We start from the raw sequence: 14,339 nt of genomic DNA, 5'->3' as shown, positions 1-14,339 counted from the left end.
TCAAACCAACCAAACCCTTTGAAAAACCTGTTTTCCCCCCTCACCTGGGGTGGTGCTGCAACAAGAGCCATTGAAGGAAACGACACAAACTTCTGAAAAAGGGACAAGTGCAACTTCCTTCTTCTCAAAATCTAAACAGAAAATGGAGTGTCGTCAGATCTTAGCGCTTGTAGGACTTCTCTGTTGTTGTTGGTAAAAAAAACTACTACTCATTTCTCCCTCTAGCGCTTTTGCTTTAGTTGTATTTACCCAGGATGCCCCACGCTGTAGTCCACTTCCTGCTTTTGGAGCGATCTCTGGTCCACTTGGTGGTCACATACATTACTTAATCTCTTTATTTACAGATGATTTTATAAAAATATATTTTCTACCAACATACTGTCAGTGTGAACACGGTCTAATAGCTAATACCATAATAGATCTTGGGAAACTATGCTGAAGCACCGACACACTGAGAAAAATGTACATGAATTGACATTGACCTCAGCGAAGATAAGATTATCGTTCAACAGGGAACCAGCACTTCTTCACACACAGCTACCTGCAGAGGACTGTGGCTGAGGTAGCTGTGGTCTCAGTGATATTGCTCTTCCTCTAGCGTAGCATTCACTCCAACGCTTATAAACTGTAGTGATTTGATTGTGATCATTGCATCTAAAAATCCTGTAGACCTGTGAATCATGGCTGAAACAAAACAAAATGTTTTTAAAGAACAGCTTAAAGTGACTAAATGGGTAGTAGAGTATAAAATAAAACACTCCAAAAATCACATAATTGCACCTTTTAAAGGAGCAGGCGAATAGGTTTTGAACAGCAGGGGGTCTGAATCCGGACCCTGAGGGGTGGCGTGTTCTGAATCGCACCAATCAAAAGGATTAATTACCTCCTTAGAATGTAATTGAATTCAAAAAGAGGCTTGGCTGTGAGTCATTCATTTAATTTGGGTGCTTAATTGGGGGGGAAATCTGAAGCGTTCTTGTTTGTCGTGTTGTAGAACACATGACAGGTGTATATTTTTGTAGTAAAAAGAAGGCATGCATGCGTCATTAGATGTACTTTTAACTGTTGCTTTGACGTGGTTCGTGTTCAAGTTCACCTTCTCAAACTTGAGTGGATATATTCAGGTTATCTGAAGAAATAATGTGTTCCCTTGGAAGGTTCTTATAAAACCATTTTTAATGTCTTTCATTCAAGTGCATTCATTCATAATTTGATTTTTTTTTATTATTTCTTCCTCTACATCTTACGTTTTCTCCATCTGGCCAATTATTCTTCACCTGCTGCTAGGAATCAACGTACTGAAGTCATTAGATTATATTAGATTTCCCACTAAAATCACAAATTTCAATGTATTTTATTGAGATTTTACACCAAAAAAGTAGCAGATAATTGTGAAGTTGAAGAACGATTCAAGATTTCCAATATTTTTTCTTAAAAATTTGTATTCAGGTCTGTGAACTTGTCACAGAGCGCTACCACTCGTCGACGTCTTATTCAGGCGTTGGAGCAACAAACCTCTCATACTCGGGAGCGGCTTCTCATGCAGCTTCTTTGGAAAAATTGTAGTTGGTGATATTACAGAAGAGTTATGGGTTCAACACTATGGAGCGACAAACTCAACTTTTGTTGAACGGAGCGATGCTGAGAGAGCTCTGGAGGAGCCGGTGCCTACAAATAAGCTCATTGCTTCTGTATGCAAACTTGTGTGAAGAGGGGAAAAAAAGTGTTTCCATTGCAGTTTTGCAGAATACACATTTCGATCCAATAATTCTCAAAAACTGTTCTCGAACAATTAGTGTTTTCCAAACTGTTTCCATAAAGCGTACCTAATTTTGTAATTTCAATTTACACAGTTTTATGGTCCACAGGTGCATATGCATCGACCTTAAAATGGCACAAATTGGAAATAAATGAACCTGATGAAAACACACCAATTTTGAAAAAAAGAATCTTGTTTTCGCTCAAAAGTTTTGGCGTTTGGAATGAGGCAGGTTTTTTCTCAAAGCTGGAATGAAAATTTTTTTTGCATCACACAAGCCGCATGATCAACAGTCAAATGTTACTACTGACAAAAACCACGAAGAAGAAGACGACAGGAAGTAGTTGAAGGATGGTGGCGAGGCATGCTTTTTAGTAACTTATCACGTGAACAAACTTGTTCATGTGTGATTTTCTTATTTAATGGAAACACCACAGTTGCTAAATAGTTTTTTTTTCTTTTTTGACATTAGCAGAATATCAACAAAGTTTTATGCAATGAAAACGCAGCTACTTTGTGAGTCAGAAACCTGTCACTCTACATCATCCCGAATCACCTCCCCCACTGTGAAGCATAGCTGTGGCTGCATCATGCTGAGGGGACGTAAAGCTGGCAGACACACACCAGCTTTACGCATGTTTAACACAGACAAAGGTCGATTTACAAAATATCGATCCAGTGTGAGAGAATACAAATCCTCGCCCCACTTTGCAGATTTATATTATAAAAAAAACTAAAATAATGCGCTGCTTTGCTGTAGTCGATCACAAAATGATCAACGGCATTGTTCTCTGGTTGTAGCGTGACACAATGTGGAAGAGTTCAAGAGTGGCACCATGTTAAATTTAACTTGATTCCAAATCCTAAACGTTCCTGCTGTTCTGCCACTGCTATCCAGGCGTTGGTTCTTATTCTTCGTTCTCCTTTTAAAAACGGAGAGTTATGAACTGCACGGTGCACAACATTAAAGTTGAAATAGCTCTGAATCTGAGCTAACGGCACATTATTGTGCAGAACAACGACACCTGAAAAGAACTGCTGTTGGTGGAGAATTTCATTATGTTGTTTGTGCTGTGGGAAAGTGGAGCCTTTTCTGTCACAGCAGCTTCCTCACCAAACACATCCCTGCCACTGTAAGGCAACGCATTTTATTGATTGTGTCTCTTTAAACCACCTGCAGCAAAGCCACTCAGTGGGACAGCATGCAGAAGTCTATCATTTTTCTTTTAAATCCTCAACTGTTTATTGAATTATTCAAGAAAACAATGCAAACCTTTGACGTAACTCCAGATTCAGGGATTTATTTGAAGGCATTTGATAGAACCTGTTTTTTTTGCACACACACCCTCTGTGTTTTTTAGAGATATGTATAGAAACCAATTTGTCAGGCCTGTTAGACTAATTATAGGTTACCTGAAGGGTTGTTTTAATAATATGGCTGACATCTCACGGGGCTTTAATGATCCTCTGATCTGCTGTTGATGGGAAAGGTCAAAGCTGCCACAGACGGGGCCATCGACGCTGAGTACAAATCTGGCTTAATGCGTGACATTTGTTCGTTTGTTTTTCTAGCACACCAAAAGAACAACAAAAAAACAAACAACCTATGATTTCCTTTAGTGGCATATCTCATGTTATTTAGAATATATAAACGAATCTAAAATTTGATGGCGGGAAAAACGCATGGAAAAAGAGAGTTCTACTTTCTTCAGTCACACTTTCTTCTCCTACTACTCTCCAGTTTGTGTTTTTTGCTGTTGACTTTTTTCTCTCACCTGGTCTGGCGTTCTGTTTGGTTGTGGTAACTTCTTCGTCATCGTCTGAGATAAACTAGTTCTGAAACGATTAATAGAATTAGTTGTGATTAATCGGTTATTGAAAGAATTGTAAGCTAACTGAGTAATCGATTAGTCGTTAGCTGTAGGGCACAGACCTCCAAAAATGACATTTTTTTTTGAAAGAACAACACAGTCAAAGCATTAAATTAAGCCAAAACTGTACAAAAAATAGATACGTTTTGGATTTAAGATGAAAACCAATTATTTGTCAGTAAATATCTTCTACCTAGAACTCCTCAAAAGGCATTTTTAGCTTCACCTGGTTCAAATTCTACATAAAAATAAATCTATGAATCATTTTGCTATCTATTGCTCAAAAACATTTTCAATAAATCAGATTTTTTTTTGCTACAAACTATCAAGTGTTCGCTAAAGAAATGCTGTGATATTACATTTTGGGCAAAAAAAAAATTCTTATGAAGTAACTGAATTATTTGTATCTTTTAGTGTATTTCTACTATTTTGGGTTTCTTTAGAAACTTTTTAAGCTAATTTCACGCTTTGCTGATTAATAAACTGAGATTAATTCACCGTTTAGTGACTAATAATAATTAGTATGTATGTGTGATTGAAGTAAAACAACTTCTTTGGCGCAATGTAAATAATCTGAATTGAATGAAACTGAGAGAGTATCCAGCGCACAGAAAAGCGAGGAGGATTTTTCATCCGTCAGCTGGAAAGAAACCGTTTAGAAGAACCAAATTCTTTTCGTGTGTCTGGTGAGAATCAAGAGATTCTAAAGAAATCTTCATGCATAAAGGCCAAAGTCAGGAGTCACACATAGATCTGTGTGACCTTCAAGCTTTCAAACAGCCCTGCTTGTGAACTTGTCATGCAACCACAATCAATAAAATCCCAGCGGGAAAACTGCTGTCACTTCACGCTCTGCTGAAGCGTCCAGAAATAAATCCTGAAGTGGTCGTATGAGCGAAGTCTCAGCTCTGCAGAGAGACGCCCGTCTCTGACACACACGGACGTTTGTGTGGTTGTGTGTTGGGGAATTTATCGTGACAAATTCTTTATCGTGATAAGATTTGAATTGATTGTCGTCATGATCAACAAGAAATATTGTGGCAAAACTTTTAAGTATGTATTGCTTGAAGCAATCCATGCTTCAGTTTGTTGCGGTGAAAAATGGAAATTTGCTTCCTTGTTCCGAAGAGGAGAAAAATCATCAGATCTGTCAACAGCATCCTGGACGAGTACCGAGACCAACCTGGGTTCACATGACGAGGAGTGACTAACATCTTTTGGTTCTGCGATGTAAACGTATGTAAAATAGTTCAGTCCCAAAAAATTGCACTTCTTATTGTCCTCTCTCTTTTTCTTTTTTTTTTTTAAACAGTATATTTATGAGACATAAAAACATGCATTCAGTCATTTGGTGCCCACAATCAATAAAATAAAGTTCAGTAAAAAACAAAAAAAAGTAATACACAGATCAAAAAATTTTTTTCAAAATCAAAAGCCTAGATAAATTAAGACACTCTTAAAAATAACTTAATATTTATCTTATTACATGCTGCTGTTTGTTCCATTTCACTCAGTAATCTCAGCTCGATTACTTTACAAAATATCCATGTAAGTGTCCCTTATTTCCTTAACTCTACCGCTCTTCTCTCTGACCTCTTATCTTAACTTCTCCAAAACAAGGCAAGAAGTCATTTCCCATAACCACGCTGCAGCTTGAGTCATTCTCTTAAACTTGGATCAAAATCTCCTAAAATGTTTGTCTTTGTTTGCTGATAAACTGAATTATTGTTCCTGACAGCAATTCTCAAACTGTACTTTAAGAACATTGGAGTTCTGGTCTTTTTGTATTCTGAACTGATTAAAAAACTCAAAGCCTAGTTTACTTCAGCCTCAAATCAGGAGCGATAAATCTAAAACGTTAACGTCAATGCTTACACTTTGCAGAACACATGTAAGTGTTGGACTTGGTCCATCACCTCGCCACTCACTGCACAAGCAGCTAGAAGACAGGAAAAGTGTTTGAGGTGGAACTGAAAGAAAAACTTGTGACTACTTTTGCCGAGCCTCAGCAGGAAGTTGAGCGGGCCGAAAGCCATATCGGCTGTATGAAAAGCTGTAAAGGTGTTGGTGGGTTGCATCGGCGCCTGCAATAGCAGGCCTGCTTATCTATAAAGACCCCGACTCAGGAGACTATACCAGAGTTTTTTCTGGGCAACATGTCCATCTGGTGTCGTCTCAGTGGGGAAACTGCAGACTTCTTCTTTCTGCAAGACTTCCAACTGTGTTATCCAGTCAATCACACAAAGCGTGTCTGATTGACTGGTCTGCAGGCAGAATCTCATTTCTATTGGCAATGTCCGAAGAGGACAATTAGAGGATGGTTCGAGACTGAGGAGCGCTGGAAGTCTTATAAGACGAGAGGCTGGGAACACCATCCGTTATTCACTTCAGGCATTGATGCAGACTTCCATAGTCGTCCAAGTGTGGCTCTGCATACCCCAGACCGAAGAGAGACAGAACTACTGCAGCCTTCAGCCTGACTACGGCTAAATATGATATCGCCTTACATCGCTGATAGCAGTGCTCAGTAACTATTGTGCAGAAATGTTAAATATTGTGTTTTTCTTTCTGCACTAGAAGACGTAAAAGACAAAGAAAACAAAAATATATATTTTTAATCATTGTGGACTGTTGGTTTCAGTCCTGCAGACACTTTACCCAAAAAGTAGAGAGCAGAGTTCAATCTAAACACTTCAAGGCAGAAGTCAGGAAAAAACACGCATTATCATACAAGGTATACCAATAAATAAAAGTAGAATATGCATTAAAACACAGGACTTTACTGTGGTCAGATCATGGTAGCTGGTCCAGACTGAACCTTCGCTGTAATTAAATTAGAGCAGGTTTTTGTGCCCTTGGTTCTGCTTCCAGTTCATGATTTCCAGTATTACACCTCCAACACCTCGGCGTCTGCAGCCAGGACTTCACTTTGGCACTCTCGACGTAATTAACATACACCTCAGCATGCCGCTGCTTATGTCGACCGTGGAGAACAGGCTCATGTGCGTAGTTTCATGTTGCTATAGTAACGGAATAGAGACTCAATGAACGATGAAGCTATGAAGCCCTATTGGATCAGCCAGTCATTGAAGCAGAGATGAAGATGCAGGTTCTTCTGCTCGGTGCAGATTCTCAACAACTTCAGTGTTATCAGCACTTATTAGCACTTCCATTCATCTGTGACATTTCTTTATCCACATCAACTTCGATTGCTAAATGCAGCGCTCACTTAACGGGCCCACTTTCATTCAACTCCAAAGACCTCATTTGCTCTCTTTTGCTTTTTTTTTTTCTTTTGAAACAGAGCTGTCAGACATGAACTGTGTGTTCTGGAGTTGAACAGCTTGGTGTTCTTTTGTTTCTTACTTTCAAGTGTGAATCTGAGATAGCAAAAGGACGTCTGCAGATAAATATGAAATGCCAATCTGAATTAAAAACTATAATAGTCCGTGTTGTTTATCTGTAACAGTTTGCACACAGCTTTAAAAGTAAGACAGAAGCTCGAGCAACTTCCACGTGCCAGTAACCATAAAACTGCACAAATTGATATTATGAAAATAAATTTGCCGAATGGAAATGCAACAATTTTGAAAAGAACTCAAGTTTGTTGATAAAAAGTTCTTTCACTTAGATGAGGTGCATTGAAGTTGATGTATTTTGCCAAAGCGCAATGGAAAGACTTTTTCCACATCACAAGTCATGTGATCAACAGCCGGATGTTACTACTGGCAAAAACCACAAAGAAGAAAACAGGAAGTGGTAGAAAATCAATGGCTGTGAATTATGATCTATGGATTAAACACAAGTGTTTAATCCATAGATCTTTGGTAAAATGAACTGCAACCTCCCCAAAACGCCGCACACACATCCACTCCTAAGCATAAAGGACTTGTTGCTCCAACGCCTGAATAAAACGCTGACGTCTCCTCTGATGGATGATGGCTGAATTCTGAATATATGTTATTGTTTTTATACTTAATAACTTATCATGTGAGCAAGTTTATTCACATGTGTATTTAATTTAAACTCTTATTTAATTGAATCACCGCATTTGCAAAATGTTGTTTTTTCGACATTATCGCTTTGCACACACCTATAATGGAAACACAACTTCTGTCTACTGCATTGTTTCATTTATGGGCTATAGATGTGTTTTCTACAGTGAGGATTTATTTGTTGGAAATTACTCTGTGTATCATTCATTACTCCAGATGCTTCTAGTAGTGATTTAAAAAGGGTTTGGACTCGCCTTCCTGTTATTTCCCAGTTTTGTGTATTTATTCATCCCAGTTCCTGTTAGCTTGTCAGAGGCCTCTTTGGATTCTCACACTTCCTCTTTCAAAAACAGATTGTAATGAGATTTAATAAAACCGGGCTCTGATACTTGGGCTATTCTAAAACCTTCATAACTTATGTAAAACAAATAAATATGCTTCATAAACTGAAAAACAAGAGGGCTCATCCTAAGAACCTTTTTCACAACAAGTTCACCAACATAGTGCATTCTGTCAGAGGCGTCTTCTGATTTCCAGCAACACAGACCCCTGCATGAAATGCTTTCTACCCACAGCCATCACCATTATTAGCTTACCAAGAAACATACATAATGAGAATTACTTGACCATCTAATTGACCTTTAGGATTAATTAAGTATTAGTGAAATGAACTGAATCAAATTCTACTGAAATCAGCTGTCAATCCTCCCAGGGAGCGACGGTTCCAGTAAATTACCCACAAGGTCGAACTTTGGAGAAAGAAAATGGCTGAAGAGCTCCATCATATGCTCTCCAGATGTTAATAAGCATTAGAAAAGTGAAAGTTTATGACAGACCAATTAGGAAAAAGATTGAATAGTCTTAATTAGAGAAGGAGCAAATCTACAATCAAATGACTGAAAAAGAAAAGAATGAAAATGTGACAAAAGTCCCAGTCAAAGATCAGGTCACGGTGGATTACCATTCCCTGTCCGGCAGGTTGCAGCCTCTGCTGTGTCCTTGAGGAAAACCGAGAGCGGCGGAGAAATCAGCGGCCGACAGCCCAGTGCGGCTTATATCCCTATGTGTCCAGCTTTTTAAAAAAACTTTGTGGGTGCAGCTTATAACAAGGTGCGCTCTGTAGTCCGGAAAATACGGTAATTGGTTAAAGGTGGAATAATGGAAGGAGTCTGCAAAAAGTCACTATGCGGTACATTTAGTTGAATCTCACTAATTCTATTGAGATTAAATGAACTTATTAGACGAGACTTTTCGTCTTTATCGAATTTTAATGAAAGCAAAATTTTCCTAATAAATCAGAAAAGACAATGTCTAATTAAAAAAAAAGGATTTAATCAAAACTCTATGAAGTGAGTGATCTTAAAACTTTATCAAAGGCATCGTCAGAAATCTGGCAAATCCCAGATTTATTCAGCTCAAGAAGAAGAATGATATCTTACATTTTCTTTTTTTATTAGAAAAGTGAAAAAAACACTTGCAACAAATAATTAAAAAGCTAAATCTTAAAGAGCAATATTAAGCAGTAGTTGTCCTATTAGGTTCTTAATAACTCTAAAGTTCATAAACACTGTGACAAATGTGACATGAGTGACATTTCAAACTTCAACAATGAAACCACAAGATACTGAACTTGGTGAAAACTTTTTTTAAAGTTACTTTTCAATTGGGATAAGAGTAAACCTGAGACTTCAAAGAAAGAGGAGAGTTTCGCTGATGACGTCCTCCAAACACAGAGCAGTCAGACACACGACTTTGCACTTCACTGCACTCAATCTCAGAAGTACGCAGAGATATGATGAATCTTAAAACGGCATCCAGCAACGTTTTACCCATGAATCCATGACAATGTGGATCATAACACAATATTATCATGAAACAAATTCAAAATCATAAAAAAACATATTAAAGTGAGGCTCAAAAGTGGAATTGAAAGTTGCCAATGCCAGAACGACGATTTCTAGTTCCTGAAAGAGTACTTCTGCGCAACCAGTCCAAACACCATTGGACTGGTTGATAGCTGAAGAGCTGCCAACTTTTCAGGTGCAACACCTGGAGGAACAAAAGCAACTGCGACTCAGTTTGTTCTCCACCTGGGGATCTGGAACAAAACAGCTCAACTAAAGCTGCTGCTCTGCACAACAAAGAAACGGCAGGGTTGAGTTTCTTTTATCATCTTTTGTTATTTATCTTCATCATTCATCAAACAGTATTTTTGTTCTTTCAAAAAAAAAGTTCAAATAATATAACACTTCCAATCTAGCTGTCTTTATTTCTTTTAATATTTCATCTTTCAGAGGGTTAAAATACCTCAAGGTTTGGCAAGTTTATATATTGATTCACGCAAATCTTAATCTAAGGCGGGCCCATTTGAAGAAATGCACATTGTGCTTTTACAAACTAAAGAAAAATTTCATACATTTTAAACTGGGTTTTAAAGAATCTCTGTTCAGTGTAAAAACAAACAAAGTATTTTTGGATTAGATGTCTGCTTTCATAAGAAGCTGGACTTCAGCTCCANATTATGCTGTACATTTAGTTGAATCTCACTAATTCTATTGAGATTAAATGAACTTATTAGACGAGACTTTTCGTCCTTATCGATTTTTAATGAAAGAAAAGACAATGTCTAATTAAAAAAAAGGATTTAATCAAAACTCTACGAAGTGAGTGATCTTAAAACTTTATCAAAGGCATCATCAGAAATCTGGCAAATCCCAGATTTATTCAGCTCAAAAAGAAGAATGATATCTTACATTTTCTTTTTTTATTAGAAAAGTGAAAAAAACACTTGCAACAAATAATTAAAAAGCTAAATGTTAAAGAGCAATATTAAGCAGTAGTTGTCCTATTAGGTTCTTAATAACTCTAAAGTTCATAAACACTGTGACAAATGTGACATGAGTGACATTTCAAACTTCAACAATGAAACCACAAGATACTGAACTTGGTGAAAACTTTTTTTAAAGTTACTTTTCAATTGGGATAAGAGTAAACCTGAGACTTCAAAGAAAGAGGAGAGTTTCGCTGATGACGTCCTCCAAACACAGAGCAGTCAGACACACGACTTTGCACTTCACTGCACTCAATCTCAGAAGTACGCAGAGATATGATGAATCTTAAAACGGCATCCAGCAACGTTTTACCCATGAATCCATGACAATGTGGATCATAACACAATATTATCATGAAACAAATTCAAAATCATAAAAAAACATATTAAAGTGAGGCTCAAAAGTGGAATTGAAAGTTGCCAATGCCAGAACGACGATTTCTAGTTCCTGAAAGAGTACTTCTGCGCAACCAGTCCAAACACCATTGGACTGGTTGATAGCTGAAGAGCTGCCAACTTTTCAGGTGCAACACCTGGAGGAACAAAAGCAACTGCGACTCAGTTTGTTCTCCACCTGGGGATCTGGAACAAAACAGCTCAACTAAAGCTGCTGCTCTGCACAACAAAGAAACGGCAGGGTTGAGTTTCTTTTATCATCTTTTGTTATTTATCTTCATCATTCATCAAACAGTATTTTTGTTCTTTCAAAAAAAAAGTTCAAATAATATAACACTTCCAATCTAGCTGTCTTTATTTCTTTTAATATTTCATCTTTCAGAGGGTTAAAATACCTCAAGGTTTGGCAAGTTTATATATTGATTCACACAAATCTTAATCTAAGGCGTGCCCATTTGAAGAAATGCACATTGTGCTTTTACAAACTAAAGAAAGATTTCTTACATTTTAAACTGGGTTTTAAAGAATCTCTGTTCAGTGTAAAAACAAACAAAGTATTTTTGGATTAGATGTCTGCTCTCATAAGAAGCTGGACTTCAGCTCCAGGAGCCAGCAGCTCCATGATCTCTTACTGCCTTCACAAATCATTTGTGTAAAAATGACTGGAAATATTTGAGGCATTTTTGATATAAAAGATCCACAAAGGGGAGAGGTTTTTAGACACGACTCATTCGCCCAAAGACTCAGTGTCTTTGCTTCAGCGACTGCGATGCACGGCAGTTAGAAACGAAGAAAAAGTTAATGTCATAGTCCGACTTTTGTCTCAAGGTGTAATTTTCCTCCCCATGCAACCCCATTTTCGCATTATAAGCGGCACACAGTCTAATAGGCCTAATAATAAGCTGAAAATAATTATGAAGATATTGTATAAGAAATAACTACAGTTCTTGTCTCAGGCAGTACATTTTTGAAAAGACTTGAATGTCAGAGTCATCTTAACTCATTTTGACAAAAGGCAACTTTTCTCAGTCACTCACACAAACCCTGCACAGCTACACAAAGTATCTCATAAATCACAACATTATCAAAGTTTCTGCTTTTATTTTGACAAATATAAGATGGAAAGAAAAGAGACTTTTCTCCAGAGGAAGACACATCTGACATCTGTTCCTTATGTCGACAGTGATGAATCAGAAAAGGGAAAAAAATGTAATAAAGAGACACAAAGATATTTAAAGAGAATGAAAGACTTCTTTTTTTTTTTTTGCAATAATCAGTCATCTTTTTAAAAGTGTCGGAGGAGCAGAAAGCAGCCTTGAATGTCAGATCCCACGTTCCATTCAGTGGCTCGGGAAAAAAAAAAGAAAGATGTTTGTGTTCACAAGCAGATAAGCAGATTTCTTCATGCTGGGAGATGTGATTGTATGTGTGGCTGCTGGAGATGCTAAACGATATCACCATTGAACCATCTAGAACATCTGTTAATTAGGAATAGCTTAGTTTTGTGAATACATAATAGGGAAAGATACACTGATTTCAGTTTCAAAGTGAAGTGAATAAATTCCACAACTTGCTGTAATCTGTTCAACAGCTGGATGCTGATCAGGCTTGGCTCTTTCTGGAGGAAAAGGAGAACATGTGGTAGGAATGTGAGTTCTGTTCATTTTAAAGGGAAAGTATTATTTAAAATCAACTTTTTTTTAGCTTTACATCATGTTGTAATCTTATTTCCTTATCAAAAACACACCTGGAGTTTTGCTTTGATTCTTTCATGCATGTTTGAGAAATCCTTTAATCTCCTGTTGCAACCATTGTGCTGTGCATAACGCCTGGGGAGACCTAGCATCGCCTTCAGAACTGCAGTTTCCAAATTTCCACACTTCTGCCTCACAGAGCATCTCTTTCCCCCTCATGATTTCCTCACTCAGCTCCTTCAGACTAGCCAGCAGCAAGTAGCAAACACCCGGTGTAACTGAGCATCTGCTGAGCTCATTATAGGAGCTACTTCTCAGTGAAATGCTGGTAAAACGTTGTTAAAGGACGAAATTTTAACAAAGGCGAAGTTTCATAAAGAGCAGGAGTTTTTAAAGAGACAGATTCCCTATTTCGAGGCATTAAATTAGGAAGTAAAATTTGATATTTGATATGTATATAACATTTTTCTAACAACTGAAGGTAACATAGTTACTTGATTCTGCTATAAAACACATAATATTGCTCCTTTAAAAGTATTTTATTTTATATCAGAGTCGATGTAATGGTGAGCAAATATACCTTAGACTTGATGTTATCAATAGTTAACATTTTTTTCAAATACTACAAAAATCAACAAGAGCTACTCTTTCAGAAAAGTAACTTCATAATCCAAATTGTTGTTTTTCTTACCAGCCACCATANATCCACAAAGGGGAGAGGTTTTTAGACCTGAGTCATTCGCCCAAAGACTCAGTGTCTTTGCTTCGGCGACTGCGATGTACGGCAGTTAGAAACAAAGAAAAAGTTAATGTCATAGTCCGACTTTTGTCTCAAGGTGTAATTTTCCTCCCCATGCAACCCCATTTTCGCATTATAAGCGGCACACAGTCTAATAGGCCTAATAATAAGCTGAAAATAATTATGAAGATATTGTATAAGAAATAACTACAGTTCTTGTCTCAGGCAGTACATTTTTGAAAAGACTTGAATGTCAGAGTCATCTTAACTCATTTTGACAAAAGGCAACTTTTCTCAGTCACTCACACAAACCCTGCACAGCTACACAAAGTATCTCATAAATCACAACATTATCAAAGTTTCTGCTTTTATTTTGACAAATATAAGATGGAAAGAAAAGAGACTTTTCTCCAGAGGAAGACACATCTGACATCTGTTCCTTATGTCGACAGTGATGAATCAGAAAAGGGAAAAAAATGTAATAAAGAGACACAAAGATATTTAAAGAGAATGAAAGACTTCTTTTTTTTTTTTGCAATAATCAGTCATCTTTTTAAAAGTGTCGGAGGAGCAGAAAGCAGCCTTGAATGTCAGATCCCACGTTCCATTCAGTGGCTCGGGAAAAAAAAAAGAAAGATGTTTGTGTTCACAAGCAGATAAGCAGATTTCTTCATGCTGGGAGATGTGATTGTATGTGTGGCTGCTGGAGATGCTAAACGATATCACCATTGAACCATCTAGAACATCTGTTAATTAGGAATAGCTTAGTTTTGTGAATACATAATAGGGAAAGATACACTGATTTCAGTTTCAAAGTGAAGTGAATAAATTCCACAACTTGCTGTAATCTGTTCAACAGCTGGATGCTGATCAGGCTTGGCTCTTTCTGGAGGAAAAGGAGAACATGTGGTAGGAATGTGAGTTCTGTTCATTTTAAAGGGAAAGTATTATTTAAAATCAACTTTTTTTTAGCTTTACATCATGTTGTAATCTTATTTCCTTATCAAAAACACACCTGGAGTTTTGCTTTGATTCTTTCATGCATGTTTGAGAAA

General features: G+C 37.3%; 1 protein-coding gene across 1 annotated transcript in view; it reads right to left on the bottom strand.

Moving 5' to 3' along the window:
• npffr1l2 (neuropeptide FF receptor 1 like 2) overlaps positions 1–14,339 on the bottom strand; it is a 96,624-nt gene that overhangs the window by 6,630 nt on the left and 75,655 nt on the right. The gene's annotated exons all lie outside the window — the stretch shown is intronic.

This window comes from Poecilia formosa, unplaced genomic scaffold, assembly GCF_000485575.1.
Source record: "Poecilia formosa unplaced genomic scaffold, Poecilia_formosa-5.1.2 Scaffold167, whole genome shotgun sequence".
Lineage (NCBI taxonomy): Eukaryota > Metazoa > Chordata > Actinopteri > Cyprinodontiformes > Poeciliidae > Poecilia > Poecilia formosa.
The sequence above is the reverse complement of the archived record's forward strand: the minus strand, read 5'-3'. Positions and strand labels throughout refer to the sequence as shown.